Source organism: Oncorhynchus mykiss, chromosome 12 (genome assembly GCF_057628025.1).
Source record: "Oncorhynchus mykiss isolate SJ-2025 chromosome 12, ASM5762802v1, whole genome shotgun sequence".
Classification (NCBI taxonomy): domain Eukaryota; kingdom Metazoa; phylum Chordata; class Actinopteri; order Salmoniformes; family Salmonidae; genus Oncorhynchus; species Oncorhynchus mykiss.
In genome coordinates, this window is record NC_143033.1 from 36,458,130 (window position 1) to 36,477,407 (window position 19,278).

General features: G+C 43.2%; 1 protein-coding gene across 1 annotated transcript in view; it reads left to right on the plus strand.

The window, feature by feature from the left end:
• The first annotated feature begins 2,961 nt into the window (after positions 1 to 2,961).
• LOC110537515 (delta-sarcoglycan) overlaps positions 2,962 to 19,278 on the plus strand; it is a 345,704-nt gene continuing 329,387 nt past the window's right edge. The window contains exon 1 of the mRNA XM_021623618.3: positions 2,962 to 3,189. The gene's annotated coding sequence lies outside the window, so the exon portion shown is untranslated. The remainder of the gene's footprint in view (positions 3,190 to 19,278) is intronic.

The following is a 19,278-nucleotide window of genomic DNA, read 5'->3' on the forward strand; positions in this document are numbered from 1 at the left end:
AAGTTTTGACATTTCTCGCACAGTGCTGTTCTGCAGATGTGTGAGGTGTGTGTATGTGTACACCAACATGCGTGCATGTGTGTCTGCATGCATGCATACTTGCATTTTTAGGTATGTTTATGTATTTGTGTGTGTGTGCGTGTCCATATGTGCATAGGTGTGTGTTTATGTGTACCAATTCAGTCCCAATGCTCCAGTCCACTCATCCTTTGGCAGTTGTGGGGGAATTTAATAGACAGAGGAAAAAAATACAGAAAATCCAGAGCCATGCCAATTGTATACACGTGTTAGATAAATGGACCCTGACGGCCAAACCTCGTTAGAATGCCTCGGTTGACAAAAGCTTACCTGAAATCGGCCGGCACTCGCCCAGCCCCTGACAGCTGACAGGGCAGAACATAATCAGTACAAACTGAATGTACCAACGTCCAGTTCAATGAATCTAGCTGGGTGTTAGGTCGGTGGTCTGAAAACCCACATGGAACTGTAACCTTAATTTTATCATTGCAGATAGATTTTCTGCATTGATTGGATGGAGTGGACACTTGATTTCAGAGTCTGTTGCAAAAGTGCAGGACGGAAAATCTACTATCTGCAATTCTGTCCTCTCTTAAACTCAGTGTTGTTGTGATGAATCATTTTGTAATCATGTGAGAGAACTAAAATGAAGTGTAATTGGTGGAGATGTATGATGCAGAACTCTTCACCCATTGAACATTGCGTTGAGGCATTAGGAGAGACCTGGTTGTCAACCTCTGAAAGGACTTCGGTGAGAAAACAGTCTCATGGCTACAGGGACTGGTACTGTGTTATTCAAATGGCTGTTTATCCCTCTCAATCATGCACAAAGCTAATCCTTATATCATACTGTACTCCAGTTTATGGAGCAGATTCATCTCATTGGCTACTATACTCATCAGCTTTGTTATATCACATTCTGTACTACACTCATGTCACAACCTTTCCTCTCCCTCTGCCACAGCTGTGTAGATCTGTAGATCTGTCCTTGCTAGCAAGAGGAGCCTCTGCTGCCACTTGTATTAATTGTCAGACGCTGCTCCAGGGGCCAGAGAGCCAGCTTGGCTCATTGAATTACAGACAGCAGCCTTTATTCTCCTGCCCAGGAGGCGTCGGTGGTGTAATACAACAAAGCAAGGGCCATGCACCAGTAGCAGCATCACTCCACAATGCCAGGCTAGTTTGACATTAGCGGTAGCGTTAGCATGACACTGTTCCATTAGGTTGGTGCCCCCACATGTCAGCCCTCGGCAGCTCTGAGGCTAGTTGAAGCTAGCTGCTCGCAAGCTAACTGACACACTCAGTGCATATTAATGTCAGATGTGATGAATATAAAAAGAGGGAAACATAGAAAATAATTTGCAATAGTAAATTAGTATGCAATAGTTTCTGTACCAGCCCTTTGTAGTGAATTGGTAAGCTTTTAATAGAGCATTGTGAGTACCACAAAAATGTGTCCTATAGCTGACAGATATTTTCTTGTTGTATTTCACTGAAGATCAAAGTTATGACTAACTAACCACAATGTTAGATGTAATGCTGGTTTTAGTCAAATTGACTGATTTCATGCTTGATCATGATAGTAATCAAATCAAATGCTATTTTTTTTTTTTTTTTTTACCTTTATTTAACCAGGCAAGTCAGTTAAGAACAAATTCTTATTTTCAATGACGGCCTGGGAACAGTGAGTTAACTGCCTGTTCAGGGGCAGAACGACAGATTTGTACCTTGTCAGCTCGGGGGTTTGAACTCGCAACCTTCCGGTTACTAGTCCAACGCTCTAACCACTAGGCTACCCTGCCGCCCCAAATACAACAGGTGTAGGTAGACCTTACAGGGAAATGCTTACTTACGAGCCCCTAACCAACAATGCAGTTTCAAAAAAATGATGATAAGAATAAGAGATAAAAGTAACAAGTAATTAAGGAGCAGCAGTAAAATAACAATAGCGAGACAATATACAGGGGGGTACCGATACAGAGTCAATGTGTGGGGCACTGGTTAGTTGAGGTAATATGTACATGTAGGTAGAGTTATTAAAGTGACTATGCATAGATGAAAAAAGAGAGTAGCAGTGCGCTAAAGAGGGGTTGGGAGGGCACTGCAAATAGTCTGGGTAGCCATTTGACTAGATGTTCAGGAGTCTTATGGCTTGGGGGTAGAAGCTGTTTAGAAGCCTCTTGGACCTAGACTTGGCTCTCCGGTACAGCTTGCCGTGCGGTAGCAGAGAGAACAGTCTATAACTAGAGTGGCTGGAATCTTTGCCAATTTTTAGGGCCTTCCTCTGACACCGTCTGGTATAGAGGTCCTGGATGGCAGGAAGCTTGGCCCCAGTGATGTACTGGGCCATTCGTCCTACCCTCTGTAGTGCCTTGCGGTCGGAGGTCGAGCAGTTACCATAGCAGGCAGTGATGCAACAGTCTGGATGCTCTCGATGGTGCGGCTGTAGAACCTTTTAAGGATCTGAGGACCCATGCCAAATCTTTTCAGTATCCTGAGGGGGAATAGGTTTTGTCGTTCCCTCTTCACAACTGCCATGTTAGTTTGTTGGTGATGTGGACATCAAGGAACTTGAAGCTCTCAACCTGCTCCACTGCAGTCCAGTCGATGAGAATGGTGTCCTGGCATCACACCACAGTAATTGTCTGTATTTGAAAGTGGCTCCTCATTAATTCATGTATAATGTACACGTTTCAAATTTTAATGTCACAATTACAGTGAAGTGCCTTTCTTGCAAGCTCTAACCCCAACAATGAAGTAATCTATAGCAATGTAATGTAGTGTGTCAGCAGCCTACAACCTTAAATAAAGAGACACTTTGAGTCCATCTGCAACCCTTTCCGTTGCACCTTGGACACTCCCTTCTGACATCAGATGGAGTTGTGTGTCAGCAGAGGTCCTATTTTACAACCTCTACCTTAAAATAGCCTACTGACCAAGTCAGGAAGTCTGTCTGCACACTGAAGCATGGTGATAAGTCCAGACAGCTGAGTTTGACATGGCCTCCCTCTCTCTCTGCTGTTATGCCTGGGACATTACCATTCAGAAGGGGAGATGTCCGTATATGGCCGGGATTGGAAACACTAAAAATAGTCCCTGGGAGACACAAATCCAGTCAAGGTTTACCTCTGAAAAGCCAAAGGACTTACCATTGTGAAAACATCTGCAACGGTAGGGATGTAGCGCCATTTTGAGTGTTTGAGTGTGATGTGTGGGATCTGTGATCTGCCATGGCAACACGGTTAGTGTTGGTATAGTCTAGGTAGGGCTGAGGACATATAATAGGGCTTAACTGAAGTAACAAAGGAAGATTTTACTGAAATAACTGCAAAAGTCCTATAATGTTGGCAGTGAATATTTTACAAGCCATTTTTGAGGTATCACTGTTGATAGAGTACTGATTTGGCAGTACTCTGAAGTAGCAGCAAAATGTTGTTAAAAGTTGTTGTCAACATGTCCCTACTTTAGATACATCTGAGTAGTCTCTGAAAGGGTTATGTGAGGTGTCTGGTTTTGTTTCTGAATTGATGCTGTTTTAATTAATGTAGTGAGGCTGCCTTGGATGTCAGTTGTCATTCAATTGCAGAATCCACTGAACTTAATCTAACACACAGATAAGGATTTTTTAGAGGGTTGACCACTGTGTCTGCCTTAAAGGACCTGAATTAATTATATTGTTGGATCCTAAAACCCACTAAATATCCTTGTTCTTCACACTCACATTAGTGAGGTCCTTAATCTATGCTAAGTCAAAATATAAAGGCAACACGCAACAATTTAGTTCATAGGAGGAAATCAATTATTTGAAATAAATTCATTAGGCCCTTAATATATGGATTTCACATGACTGGGAATACAGATATGCATCTGTTGGTCACAGATACCTAAAACAACGGTAGGAGCGTGGACTAGAAAATCCAGTCAGTATCTGGTGTGACCACCATTTGCCATCAGGTTGTTGATTGTGGCCTGTGTAATGTTGTCTCACTGCTTTTCAATGGCTGTGTGAAGTTGTTAGATATTGGTGGGAACTGGAACCCGCTGTCATACTCGTAAATCCAGACCATCCCAAACATGCTCAATGGGTGACATGTCTGGTGGGTATGCAGGCCATGGACAAACTGTGGACATTTTCAGCTTCCAGGAATTATGTACAGATCCTTTCGAAATGGGGCCGTGCATTATCATACTGAAACATGAGGTGATGGCGGCTGATGAGTGGCATGACAATGGGCCTCAGGATCTCGTCACGGTATCTCTGTGCATTCAAATTGCCATAGATAAAATGCAATTGTGTTCGTTGTCTGTAGCTTATGCTTGCACATACCATAACCCCACCACCCTGTTCACAACGTTGATGTCAGCACACTTCTTGCCCACACATCGCTATACACGTGGTCTGCAGATGTAAGGCCATTTGGACGTACTGCCAAATTCTCTAAAATGACGTTGAAGGCGGCTTGTGGTTGAGAAATGAACATTCACTTCTCTAGCAGCAGCTGACCACATGTGTAGAGATAGATTTTTCAACTTTTTCAACATTTCAGTTTGTCAGTGATGTCTAGGCAGAGGAACTTGAAGCTTTCCACCTTCTCCATTGCAGTCCCATCGATGAGGATAGGGGAGTGCTCCAAATGCTGTTTCCTGAAGTCCACGATCAGCTCCTTTTCTTTTGTTGATGCTTAGTGAGAGGTTATTTTCCTGGCTCCACTCTCCCAGGGACCTCACTTCCTCCCTGTAGGCTGTCTCATCATTGTTGGTAATCAGGCCGTCTGCAAACTTGATTATTGTGTTGGAGGCGTGTGTGGCCACGCAGTCATGGGTGAACAAAAAGTGAATTGAAGTGGGTCTAGGGTGTCAGGTAAGGTAGAGGTGATATGATCCTTAACTAGCCTCACAAAGCACTTCATGATCAAATCAAATTTATTTTTTAGCCCTTCTTACATCAGGTGATATCTCAAAGTGCTGTACAGAAACCCAGCTTAAAACCCCAAACAGCAAGCAATGCAGGTATAGAAGCACGGTGGCTAGGACAAACTCCCTAGAAAGGCCAAAACCTAGGAAGACCCCTAGAGAGGAACCAGGCTATGAGGGGTGGCCAGTCCTCTTCTGGCTGTGCCGGGTGGAGATTATAACAGAACATGGCCAAGATGTTCAAATGTTCATAAATGACCAGCATGGTCAAATAATAATAATCACAGTAGTTGTCGAGGGTTCAGCAAGTCAGCACCTCAGGAGTAAATGTCAGTTGGCTTTTCATAGCCGATCATTAAGAGTATCTCTACTGCCCCTGCTATCTCTAGAGAGTTGAAAAGAGCAGGTCTGGGACAGGTAGCACGTCCGGTGAACAGGTCAGGGTTCCATAGCCACAGGCAGAACAGTTGAAACTGGAGCAGCAGCGCAGCCAGGTGGACTGGGGACAGCAAGGAGTCATCATGCCGGGTAGTCCTGAGGCATGGTCCTAGGGCTCAGGTCCAATCTCTCTAGAAGAATGTGGTGATTGATGGTATCAAAAGCAGCACTAAGGTCTAGGAGCACGAGGACAGATGCAGAGCGTCGGTCTGACGCCATTAAAAGGTAATTTACCACCTTCACACGTGTAGTCTCAGTGCTATGATGGGGTCTAAAACCAGACTGAAGCATTTCGTATACATTGTTTGTCTTCAGGGAGGCAGTGAGTTGCTGCGCAACAGCTTTTTCTAAAATGTTTGAGCGGAATGGAAGATTCGATATAGGCCGATAGTTTTTTAATATTTTCTGGGTCAAGGTTTGGCTTTTTCAAGAGAGGCTTTATTACTGCCACTTTTAGTGAGTTTGGTACACATCCGGTGGATAGAGAGCCATTTATTATGTTCAACATAGGAGGACCAAGCACAGGAAGCAGCTCTTTCAGTAGTTTAGTTGGAATAGAGTCCAGTTTGCAGCTTGAAGGTTTAGAGGCCATGATTATTTTCATCATTGTGTCAAGAGATATAGTACTAAAACACTTGAGTGTCTCTCTTGATCCTAGGTCCTGGCAGAGTTGTGCAGACTCAGGACAACTGAACTAAAATTCAGATTTAAAGAGGAGTCCGTAATTTGCTTTCTAATGATCATGATCTTTTCCTCAGTCAGGCCAATCACATCAAGATTATGATCAGTGATTAGTTCACTGACTAGAACTGCCTTTGAAGTGAGGGATCTAACAATAAGTAGCCCTATTTTGAGATGTGAGGTATCATGATCTCTTTCAACAATGACAGGAATGGAGGAGGTCTTTATTCTAGTGAGATTGCTAAGGCGAACACCGCCATGTTTAGTTTTGCCCAACCCAGGTCGAGGCACAGACACGTCTCAATGGGGATAGCTGAGCTGACTACACTGACTGTGCTGGTGGCAGACTCCACTAAGCTGGCAGGCTGGCTAACAGCCTGCTGCCTGGCCTGCACCCCATTGCATTGTGGAGCTAGAGGAGTTAGAGCCCTGTCTATGTTGGTAGATAAGATGAGAGCACCCCTCCAGCTAGGATGGAGTCCGTCACTACTCAACAGGCCAGGCTTGGTCCTGTTTGTGGGTGAGTCCCAGAAAGAGAGCCAATTATCTATACTCTCTACACTCGCCAGTTTTAGCTTTAGCCAGCACCATCTTCAGATGAGCCTTAACGTTGGTAGCCCTGCCCCCTGGTAAACAGTGTATGATCGCTGGATGATTCGTTTTAAGTCTAATACTGGGGGTAATGGAGTCGCCAATGACTAGGGGTTTCAATTTGTCAGAGCTAATGATGGGAAGCTTCGGCGTCTCAGACCCCGTGACGGGAGGAGTAGAGACCAGAGAAGGCTCGGCCTCAGAGTCGCTGCTTAATGGGGAAGTTTGTCGGCTGAATGAGTGACACCGGTTGAGCATTCCTACAGCATTTCCCTCCAAAAGCCATGAGAAAGTTGTCCGGCTGCGAGGACTGTGCGAGGGGATTTGTACCAACGTTACTATCTGTACTTACTGGTTGCACAGACACTGTTTCATCCTTTCCTACACTGAAATTACCCTTGCCTAACGATTGCGTCTGAAGCTGGGCTTGCAGCACAGCTATCCTCGCCGTAAGCCGATCGTTCTCCTGTATATTATGAGTACAGCGACTGCAATTATAAGGCATCATGTTAATGTTACTACTTCCAACCTGAACTTCCAAAAGCTCAGGTTGCCCAGCCCGGCGGAGATACAATCTTCGGCAAAATCATTCGCAAGGAGATTCCTGCAAAACTATTATTTGAAGATGAAGTTACTACTGTTGGAAGTCTTGAAGAACCATGTCCAGATAAAGCGTTCAGAGTGAAAAAGTTGAGGGGAAAAACTGAAAATATAAACAGTACTTAAAAACTAAAAAACATAAAGTTATCAGGTAGCAAAGTAAGGTTAGCAAAACATATCCAGAACATATCCAAGTCTGCGTGATCAAAACAATCTTGAAGTATGGATGCCAATTGGTCAGACCAGTGTTGAATAGACCTTAGAACAGGTACTTCCTGTTTGGGTTTCTGCCCATAGGAAGGGAAGAGCAAAATGGAGTCGTGATCAGATTTGCCAAAGGGAGGGTGGGGGAGGGCTTTGTAGGCATTTCGAAAAGTTGAGTAACAGTGGTCCAATGTTTTACCAGCGTGAGTACTACAGTCAATGTGTTGGAAGAACTTCGGTTGCATTTTCCTCAAATTTGCTTTGTTAAAATCCCTAGCTCCAATAAATGCCGCATCAGGATGTGTTGTTTCCAGTTTGCATAAAGTCCAATGTAGTTCTTTGAGGGCCGTCGTGATATCGGCTTCAGGGGGAATATACACTGCTGTGACTATAATCGAAGAGAATTCTCTTGGGAGGTAATTCGGTCATTATTTGATTGAGGTATTCTAGGTGAGGCGTACAAAGGGACTTGAGTTTCTGTATGTTATCACACCATGAGTGGTTAATCATGAAACATACACCCGCGCCTTTCTTCTTTATTTCTGTCTGCGTGATGTACTGAGAACCCAGATGGCTGCATGGACCGGGACATTATAATCCGAGAGAGCCATGTTTCCGTGAAACAGAGTATGTTACAATCCCTGATGTGTCTTTGGAAGAAGATCCTGAGCTCGTCTACTTTATTATCCAGACTGAACATTAGAGAGTAATGTACTCGGAAGCGATGGATGGTGTGCAGGCACACCTCCTGAGTCGGACTAGAAGTCCACTCCGAATACCTCTTCTCCACCGGCGGTGTTTTGAAGCAGCCTCTGGAGGTACAAACAAACAATCTAATTAGGGAAAGTTATATTCTCTGGGTGTAATGCTAGTGAGTTACCACCTCTCTGACATCTAATAGTTATTTCCAGCTCTATGTAATAACACAAAACATTTTCTAGGCTAATAATGCAAGAAATAACACACAAAAAAACAAAATAATGCAAAGTTGCTTCGGGTCTCGAAGCAGAGCATCCATATCTTTCGGCTTCATCTTATATTGGTCTCTTCAATGCAGTTTGAGCATCAGGTCATCTCAGGTCACAGGTGCTTAGCAATTAGAATACAAATATATCTGCTGCTGTGGCGGTCTTAACTGTAAGAAGAATGAAAGGCAATGGGTAAATTCTATTCAACCTAAATCTATGTATTTTGTGTAATGCATGTAGGTGTAAATGGGAAGAGTAATCCTTCAGTTCACAGGATTTACACAGATCAACCAGCGTAAAACCTCTCTCTCTCTTTCCTCCACTCCCTCTTCCTTCTCCATCCACATATTCCTCCATCTCTCTTTCCCACTCACTGGCATTGCAACGCTGTCCCCTTTGTTAGACACTGCTGCCCTCTTCACAAGCTTCCAATAAACACGTGAGTTCACTGCAGGAGAATAAATTTAGGCCAGAGTGACAAGGTAATCTAAGGTCAACCAACGAGACATCCAAGAGCTAACTTTGGTACCCACCGCCTCTGTGTGGCTCTAGCCTTTTGGGCGCACTAACCGAGATTTGGTTGGGAGGCCCCTCACCTCACGACAAAATATTTTTTAGGCCCCCCTCTTAATGGTTTTATAGTTAATTTCCTGCAATTATAAACATCTTGCCATGGGGCTGAGAGAAAATGTTGCCGTTTTCAAGCAAGTTTTCTGTAATTCTACATATTTTGGCATGGCCAGAGAGAACTCTAATTTTATATCAAATTTCATGCAATTCTACTCATTTTGCAATGGGGCAGAAATAAAAAAATATATACAGTTTTACAGCTAATTTCCTACAATTTTAACATGGGGTGGATAATTTTTCTCTTCAATTTAAATTCAATTCTCTGCAATTCTACACATTTTGTAATGACTTGATAATGTGATATCTGAGTGAGAATGACTTAGAAAATCAGTAGGGGACCCCGGTTGGTATTCAGCTATGATTACTACAATTGTAGATAGCTGGCTAGGCTAACTACCAATCTAAAAAATGTTGACATGGCTGACACAACAAGAGAAACCTGATGATGCACAACCAAATTTAGAAATTGCACCTGGTGTATTGTAGTTTTCTTACTCTCAATAGTAAGTTGAGACCCTTTTGTGGGGAAATATTTATTCGGATTGGCAGGGCCTGGCTCCCCAGTGTGTTTCTCCCATTTTCTCCCATTCTCTGCTTATCCTCTCAAGCTCTGTCAGGTTGTATGGGGAGCGTCGCAGTACAGCTATTTTCAGGTCTCTCCAGAGATGTTAGATCAAGTTCAAATCCAGGCTCGGTCTGGACCTCTCAAGGACATTCAGAGAGAGAGTTGTTCCAAAGCCACTCCTTCGTTGTCTTGGCTGTGTGCTTAGAGTCATTGTCCTATTGGAAAGTGAACCTTCGCCCCAGTCTGAGCATTCTGGAGCAGGTTAACATCAAGGATCTCACTGTACTTTGCTCCATTTAATACTTATTTTCCACCATGATTTGCAAATAAATTCATAAAAAAATCCTACAATGTGATTTTCTGGATTTTTTTCCTCATTTTGTCTGTCATAATTGAAGTGTACCTATGATGCAAATTAAAGGCCTCTCTCATCTTTTTAAGTGGGAGAACTTGCACAATTGGAGGCTGACTAAATACTTTTTTGCCCCACTGTATACACACACACACACATATATACACACACTACCGTTCAAAAGTTTGGGGTCACTTTGAAATGTCCTTGTTTTTGAAAGAAAAGCTATTTTTTTGTTCATTAAAATAACATAAAAAATACAGTGTAGACATTGTTAATGTTGTAAATTACTATTGTAGCTGGAAATGGCTGTTTTTTTATGGAAAATCTACATTGGCGTGAGGAGGCCCATTATCATCACTCCTGTGTTCTAATGGCACGTTGTGTTAGCTAATCCAAGCTCATAATTTTAAAAGGCTAATTGATCATTAGAAAACCCTTCTGCAATCATGTTAGTACAGCTAAAAACTATTGTTCTGATTAAAGAAGCAATAAATCTTGCCTTCTTTAGACTAGTTGAGTATCTGGAGCATCAGCATTTGTGGGTTCGGTTACAGGCTCAAAATGGATGGAAACAAAGGACTTTCTTCTGAAACTCGTCAGTCTATTCTTGTTCTGAGAAATGAAGGCTATTCCATATGTGAAATTGCCAAGAAACTAAATATCTCGTACAACGCTGTGTTCTACTCCCTTCACAGAACAGCGCAAACTGGCACTAACCAGAATAGAAAGAGTGGGAGGCCCCGGTGCACAACTGAGCAAGAGGACAAGTACATTAGAGTGTCTAGTTTGAGAAGCAGATGCCTCACAAGTAATCAACTTGCAGCTTCATTAAATAGTACCCGCAAAACACCAGTCTCAACGTCAACAGTGAAGAGGCAACTCCGGGATGCTGGCCTTCTAGGCAGAGTTCCTCTGTCCAGTGTCTGTGTTCTAGACACTCTAATGTACAGTGCCTTGCGAAAGTATTCGGCCCCCTTGAACTTTGCGACCTTTTGCCACATTTCAGGCTTCAAACATAAAGATATAAAACTGTATTTTTTTGTGAAGAATCAACAACAAGTGGGACACAATCATGAAGTGGAACGACATTTATTGGATATTTAAAACTTTTTTAACAAATCAAAAACTGAAAAATTGGGCGTGCAAAATTATTCAGCCCCGTTACTTTCAGGGCAGCAAACTCTCTCCAGAAGTTCAGTGAGGATCTCTGAATGATCCAATGTTGACCTAAATGACTAATGATGATAAATACAATCCACCTGTGTGTAATCAAGTCTCCGTATAAATGCACCAGCACTGTGGTAGTCTCAGAGGTCCGTTAAAAGCGCAGAGAGCATCATGAAGAACAAGGAACACACCAGGCAGGTCCGAGATACTGTTGTGAAGAAGTTTAAAGCCGGATTTGGATACAAAAATATTTCCCAAGCTTTAAACATCCCAAGGAGCACTGTGCAAGCGATAATATTGAAATGGAAGGAGTATCAGACCACTGCAAATCTACCAAGACCTGGCCGTCCCTCTAAACTTTCAGCTCATACAAGGAGAAGACTGATCAGAGATGCAGCCAAGAGGCCCATGATCACTCTGGATGAACTGCAGAGATCTACAGCTGAGGTGGGAGACTCTGTCCATAGGACAACAATCAGTCGTATATTGCACAAATCTGGCCTTTATGGAAGAGTGGCAAGAAGAAAGCCATTTCTTAAAGATATCCATAAAAAGTGTAGTTTAAAGTTTGCCACAAGCCACCTGGGAGACACACCAAACATGTGGAAGAAGGTGCTCTGGTCAGATGAAACCAAAATTGAACTTTTTGGCAACAATGCAAAACGTTATGTTTGGCGTAAAAGCAACACAGCTCATCACCCTGATCACACCATCCCCACTGTCAAACATGGTGGTGGCAGCATCATGGTTTGGGCCTGCTTTTCTTCAGCAGGGACAGGGAAGATGGTTAAAAGTGATGGAAGATGGATGGAGCCAAATACAGGACCATTCTGGAAGAAAACCTGATGGAGTCTGCAAAAGACCTGAGACTGGGACGGAGATTTGTCTTCCAACAAGACAATGATCCAAAACATAAAGCAAAATCTACAATGGAATGGTTCAAAAATAAACATATCCAGGTGTTAGAATGGCCAAGTCAACGTCCAGACCTGAATCCAATCGAGAATCTGTGGAAAGAACTGAAAACTGCTGTTCACAAATGCTCTCCATCCAACCTCACTGAGCTCGAGCTGTTTTGCAAGGAGGAATGGGAAAAAAATTCAGTCTCTCGATGTGCAAAACTGATAGACATACCCCAAGCAACTTACAGCTGTAATCGCAGAAAAAAGGTGGCGCTACAAAGTATTAACTTAAAGGGGCTGAATAATTTTGCATGCCCAATTTTTCAGTTTTTGATTTGTTAAAAAAGTTTGAAATATCCAATAAATGTCGTTCCACTTCATGATTGTGTCCCACTTGTTGTTGATTTTTCACAAAAAAATACAGTTTTATATCTTTTTGTTTGAAGCCTGAAATGTGGCAAAAGGTCGCAAAGTTCAAGGGGGCCGAATACTTTCGCAAGGCACTGTACATGTCCTCTTGCTCAGTTGTGCACCAGGGCCTCCCACTCCTCTTCCTTATTTAGTTTGAGCCAGTTGCGCTGTTCTGTGAAGGGAGTAGTACACAGCATTGTACGAGATCTTTGATTTGTTTAACACTTTTTTTGGTTACTACATGATTCCATATGTGTTTTTCATAGTTTTGATGTATTCTCTATTATTCTACAATGTAGAACATAGTTCAAATAAAGAAAAACCCTTGAATGGGTAAGTGTCCAAACTTTTGACTGGGACTAGTTAGCATTGAAAACAGTGGACAACAAAACCAAAGCATGGATTGCTGTCATACCTTGTCCATAGACTGCTTACAAGGTAAGGAGGGTGTGGGGGTTCTGTGTGTGGCTTTTGAACAATTATTTGGATTCCTTATGTCTATCTCATTCTTAGAAAAAGCTTGGTTCAAGTTGGATGTTAGATACTGTATTAGTTGAATATTATATGAATCGTATACATTAAAATGGGCAATTTGGGGGCAATCAATTAGCTTAATTTCTCTGAGATCAAATTAAATTTCAACAAAATCATAGTAAAAATAAAGAAAAACCTTTGAATGAATGCGTGTTCTAAAACTTTTGACTGGTAGTGTATATATATACAGCAGCTGGGGGCCCTAGGTGTCCGCTTGTGTCGGTTACTCCTGGAACCGGCCCTGTGTGTGTGCTTGTGTATATTCACTCTGTAAATATCAACAGACAAGTTATTTCCCTCTTAGAAGGATTGTGTCAAGAGGAGGAGGTGAAATTGTGAGGGAAAATCATAGAGCAACTGGAGGTCAAATGTTGCTTTCTTCTGGAAAAGTCAGTTCCAATTTATTCTAACTTGCAATGAGCACCACTGGATGCTTGACTTGTCGTGTTTCTTTGCATGTGTGAGAGTAGCATCCCACCATATTAATATGCAACAACTATCTGACATTCTGATAGCTCTATTCACATTGCATTCATGAAAAAGTCTGCATGAGACAGTACATTTCTCCATTCCCCAAGCATGGGCCAATATGGCGTGTGCAGCACTGTATTGAGATGCAATGAATAGTATTGGTTATACCAGCACTGTTCCCTCTCCTCTCCCAGTGAACTCATTAGAGATGCCCTCCAGCCAGCCCCTAAAGGGTTTGAGCAGTGTCAACACAGACAGACAGCCTGGGACATGCCTCTGATTTCCTCTCGGATGTATGCTGGCTCGGTGAACTGAATATTCAACAACTTTAAAATATATTAGCTAGCTGTGTTGTGCACTCGCTCCCACTCTCCCTTCCCTCTCGTGCAATTATTGAATTGTTGTTGTTGCGTTGTGAGTACTGTCACATGGCATATGCCAAGTAGAGATGACGCTAGAGTGATATAAAGCTATTCCTACATTCACGTCTGTGTAAGATTTACTGTATATAATTGATTTCCTCTCTTTAGCTACTGCTGTGTGTTTTGGTGTAGGTTCATTGATTTTTGCTATTCGAAATGTGGTTATATAGTAATGACAAATTGGGCCTGCTGTAATGCATAAGCCCACATAAAACATAAGCTCCCTAAGGATACGCTTTACAACAACGCCCTGCTGAGTCGAGCCTGTGATCTATAGAGGCAATAAAACACAGTTCTTCAAAAGCAGAATACAACCCACAGATGCAGAAACCTGCCAAAAGCTGTTCCCGCTACCAACCGAAATAAACGTGTGTCATTATTTAATAAAATCAAACTTTATTTGCCACATGCGCCGAATACAAGTGTAGACTTTACCGTGAAATGCTTACTTACAAGCCCTTAACCAACAGTGCAGTTTAAGAAGAAGAAGAAAATATTTACCAACTAAAATAAAAAGTAATAATAAAAGGTAACACAACAAGAATAACAGTAACGATGCTATATACAGGGGGCACCAGTACCTAGTCAGTGTGTGGGGGTACAGGCTAGTTGAGGTAATCTGTACATATAGGTGGGGACGAAGTGACTATGCATAGGTGACAATCAAACAGTGAGTAACAGTAGTGCACAAAAGGGAAGGGGGAAAAATTCAATGTAAATTGTCCGGTGGCGATATTTATGAATTGTTCAGCAGTCTAATGGCTTGGGGTTAGAAGCTGTTGAGGAGCCTTTTGGTCCTAGACTTGGCGCTCTGGTACCGCTTGCCGTGCGGTAGCAGAGAAAACAGTCTAGAGTCTCAGACAATTTTATGGGCCTTCCTCTGACATGGCCTATTATATAGGTCCTGGGTGGTAGGAAGCTTGGCCCCAGTGATGTACTGGGCCGTTTGCACTACCCTCTGTAGCGCCTTACGGTCAGATGCCGAGCCGTTGCCATACCAGGCGGTGACGCAACCGGTCAGGATGCTCTCGTTGGTGCAGCTGTTGAACCTTTTGAGGATCTGGGGACCCTTGCCAAATCTTTTCAGTCTCCTGAGGGGGAATAGGTTTTGTCGTGCCCTCTTCACGACTGTCTTGGTATGTTTGGACCATGATAGTTCGTTGGTGATGTGGACACCAAGGAACTTGAAACTCTCAACCCGTCAACCTGTCTTGCTCACATTGAGGGAGAGGTTGTTGTCCTAGCACCACACTGCCAGTTCTCTGACCTCCTCCCTATAGCCCATCTCAACATTGTCGGTGATCAGGCCTACCACTGTTGTGTCGTCAGCAAACTTAATGATGGTGTTGGAGTCGTATTTGGCCACGTGGGTGTCGTGGGTGAACGGGGAATACAGGAGGGGACCAAGTACACACCCCTGAGGGGCAGCAGTGTTAAGGATCAGCGTGGCAGACGTGTTGTTGCCTACTCTTACCACCTGGGAACGGCCCGTCAGGAAGTCCAGGATCCAGTAGAAGTGGGAAGTGTAGTCTGAGTCTGACTACGCTGAGCTGTAGTCAATGAACAGCATACTCACATAGGTGTTCCTTTTGTCCAGGTGAGAAAGGGCAGTGTGGAGTGCGATTGAGATTACGTCATCTGTGGATCTGTTGGGGTGGTATGCGAATTGGAGTTGGTCTAGGATGTCCGGGAGGATGCTGTAGATGTGAGCTATGACCACCCTTTCAAAGTACTTCATGGCTACTGACATGAGTGCCACGGGGCGGTAGTCATTTAGGCAGGTTACCTTCGCTTCCTTGGGCACAGGGACTATGGTGGTCTGCTTGAAACATGTTGGTATTACAGATTCGGTCAGGGAGAGGTTGAAAATGTCAGTGAAGACCCTTGACAGTTGGTCCGAGCATGCTTTGAGTACACATTCTTGTAATTTGTCTGGCCAGGTGGCTTTGTGAATGTTGACCTGTTTAAAGGTTTTTTTCACATCGGCTACCGAGAGCGTTATCACACAGCCATCCAGAACAGCTGGTGCTCTCGTGCATGCTTCAGTGTTGCTTGTCTGGTAGGCTCTGGGCAGCTCGCATCTGGATTTCCCTTTGTAGTACGTAATAGTTTTCAAGCCCTGCCACATTTGATGAGCGTCAGAGCCGGTGTAGTAGGAATCTTAATCCTGTATTGACACTTTGCTTGTTTGATGGTTCGTCTGAGGGCATAGCGGGATTTCTGATAAGCGTCCTGATTAGTCTCCCGCTCCTTGAAAGTGGCAGCTTTTAGCTCGATGCGGATGTTGCCTGTAATCCATGGCTTCTGGTTGGGATATGTCTTATTGACAGCTTTGTTTTGTGGTGGTAAAAAGACGGCTACGAATAACAGATGAGAACTCTCGTTAGATAATGTGGTCTGCAGCTTATCATAAGGTACTCTACCTCAGGCGAGCAATACTTTGAGACTTCTTTAATATTAGACATTGCGCACCAGCTGTTATTGACAAAAAGACACACACCCCCACCACTCGTCTTACCAGAGGTAGCGTCTCTGTTCTGCCGGTGCATGTAAAATCTCTCTCTATGTTGTCCGTATCTTTGATCAGCCACGTCTTGGTGAAACATAAGATGTTACAGTTTTTAATGTCCCGTTGGTAGGTTAATCTTAATAGTAGGTCATCAATTTTATTTTCCAATGATTGTATGTTAGCAAGAAGAATGGAAGGAATTGGGAGTTTACTCGCTCGCCTCTGGAATTTCAGAAGGATCCCCGATCTGCGTCCCCTTTTCCACCGTCTTTTCTTCACGCAAAAAGCGTGGATCTGTACCTGTTCCAGTGGAAGCAGGATATCCTTCTCGTAGGACTCGTTAAAGGAAAAAGTTTCTTCCAGTCCGCAGTGAGTAATCGCTTTTCTGATGTCAATAAGTTATGTCATAACAATGTGTGACTATATTCCTTATCGTGGACTACAGGAAACGGTTTCAGGACAACAAACAACAAAGATTTTGTAAGGATCATCAGATCCTCAAAATGTTCTACAGCTGCACCATCGAGAGCTTCCTGATTGGTTGCATCACTGCCTAGTATGGCAACTGCTCGGCCTCCAGCCTCCGACCTCAAGACGCTACAGAGGGTAGTGCATACGGCCCAGTACATCACTGGGGTAGAACTCCCTGCCATCCAGAACCTCTATACCAGGCGGTGTCAGAGGAAGGCCCTGAAAATTGTCAAACACTCCAGCCACCCCAGTCATAGACTGTTCTCTCCACTACTGCATGGCAAACTGTACCGGAGAGCTAAGTCTGGGTCCAAGAGGCTCCTGAACAGCTTTCACCCCCAAGCCATAAGACTGCTACATAGTTAACCAAATAGCTACCTGCGTTGACCCTTTTTGATTCTATGCAGACGCAGTCAGTCACACATACTTACACTGTCACGTTCGTCATAAGAATTATCGGACCAAGGTGCAGCGTGATATGGTTTCCACATGTTTATTAACTGAAATGCACAAAAAACAAAGAATGAATGAAACGTGAAGACAATGGAGTGCTCACAGGCAACTACACATAAACAAGATCACACCAACACAGGTGGGGAAAAATAACTACTTAAATATGATCCCCAATTTGAGACAATGAATACCAGCTGCCTCTAATTGGGAATCATACAAAACACCGAAATAGACATAGATATACTAGATCACCCCCTAGTCACGCTCTGATCTACTACACCATAGAGAAAGAATGGCTCTCTATGGTCAGGGCGTGACAAACACATAACATGTACACACAGGAACACATTCGCCACACACACTTACACACGTATCACATACGCTGCTGCTACTGTCTTATCTATACTGTTGCCTAGTCACTTTACCCCTACCTATATGTACATATCTTCTTCAATTACCTCGTACCCCTGTACATTGGAAGTCATGATCTCGAGTCTTCACCTAGTGTTGTTAACAACCCATGGTTCCCCTTTATCCAACTGTCAGTGGAGAAACAAGCTTTTGAGTGTTCATACATAAAACGTAAAAGTTATTCCGACTGGCATGGAAGTGGCTGGAGTCTTAAGAGGTGTTAAGATAATTAGGAGTCTGAAACTAGGCTATTTGGTGCAGTGTGTGTGTGTGTGTGTGGGGGGTGTAACGGTTTCTTCCGTTGAAGGAGAGGAGGGCCAAAATGCAGCGTGGTTAGTGTTCAACATGTTTAATATAGACGCTAAACGAGAACACTTACAAAATACAAAACAACAAATGTGAAAACAGTCCTGTCTGGTGCATAGGCACAAAGACAGAAGACAACCACCCACAAAGTGCCTAAATATGGTTCCCAATCAGAGACAACGATAGACAGCTGCCTCTAATTGAGAACCAATCTAGGCAACCATAAAAATGCGAACGAAAACAGCCCCATAAACATACAAAAACCCCTAGACCAGACAAAACACATAAATTCCCCGTGTCACACCCTGACCTAACCAAAATAATAAAGAACACAAAGATAACTAAGGCCAAGGCGTGACAAAGGGAGGGAGGGGGGGGGGGGTGGGTGCGTGGGTGTGCATGTGTGTGGGTGTGCATGTGTTGTGTAGATGTGTGGTGTACCTCATATGTGTATGGGGTGTATTCATATCATATGTGCATGCCTGTGTGTGTGCAACAGAGGGGAGTCAGAGCGAATCAGAGCATATAGCAGATGTGAATTCTTTCTCTCCGCAGTCTGAGCCCTAAGGTCCCTCTGCTGGCCAATGATTGTTAATCTATCTGCTTTACTATAATTATGCCTTTTTTTCCCTGCTCCTCACGCTCCAGTGCCTTCTCTATAGCCCTGCACCACTCTGAAAAAATGCATTACAGTACATACTGTGGCTTCCTGTAACAGGATAGTGATACTGTACAGTCAGGCCTTGATTCCTACTCTTATCTACTTGAAAATGACTTATTTTACTAGAGGAAAGAACATATTCATGTTCTTATAGCTAGATTTTGATTATGGGTAGCATATCTTACATCTGACACTAAAAGAGAATGGTACTTGTTAGATCACCAAATGGTGACGGTGCTGTTTAATTGCAGGGTTGGGCAGGATACCTTATAAATGTAGTATGTTACAGTTACTAGCCTGTCCTAAATTATAATCAGTAATGTAACTTTTGTATTACCTAAACTCAGTAACATAATCTGATTCCTTTCAGTTACTTTTAGATGACTTTCCCCTTAAAAGGCACAGGTTTGTATCTAGCAAAGCCATAAAAGCACATTTTTGTTTTCTGGCCCATCTGGTGGAAATCACTCAGTTCTGCTTCAAGGATATCCCAATAAACGCCAACCTGCTTAATATGCATTCGAAGAATACAAAAAGGAATATTTCCAAATGAAGGACATATTTTGCAGGATAAGTCAATGTTAGAGTTTACATAG